The following is a 532-nucleotide window of genomic DNA, read 5'->3' on the forward strand; positions in this document are numbered from 1 at the left end:
CAGCAGGATCTTCACAAGAAATGTGAAAGAAAAGTTGTGTGGATATAAGCACACCTAAGACTTTCATCCTCAGGTGGCGGATCCCGGCGTCGCAGCTGGGAATGCCTGGCTTCCCAGGCAGGGAATGCCAACACTGCCCCTGCCTTTTGTCTCATTTGAGCCAGTCCTAAAAGCCATGGACACTGGGAGAAACCACTTTACCTTGTTCAGGTAGATGATTGATATCTGGGAACATTTTTATTGACATCAGGGAAAGACAGGGGGGAAAGTGATGCAGAAACTTTTGTCTCCCCAAAAATACTGAGCTGCAAAAATCACGAGGTACGTCGGGTTTCTCAAGGAGGCCCAAGATCAGGGAAGAATAATCCTAAACTTGCAGATAAATTCCTTGATGAAATCACTGTATATATACGTAATTACTGTATATACTCCTGTACACTCAGTCCTTGTTAAGCTGTGGTTCTGTTTGCTAAAAAACCTTGAAGACTGGTTTTGTGGAAGCACCACTATTAACTCCAGGCAGCTTTGAATT

The sequence above is a fragment of the Chaetura pelagica genome, unplaced genomic scaffold (genome assembly GCF_000747805.2).
Source record: "Chaetura pelagica isolate M959 unplaced genomic scaffold, ChaPel_1.0 scaffold394, whole genome shotgun sequence".
Lineage (NCBI taxonomy): Eukaryota > Metazoa > Chordata > Aves > Apodiformes > Apodidae > Chaetura > Chaetura pelagica.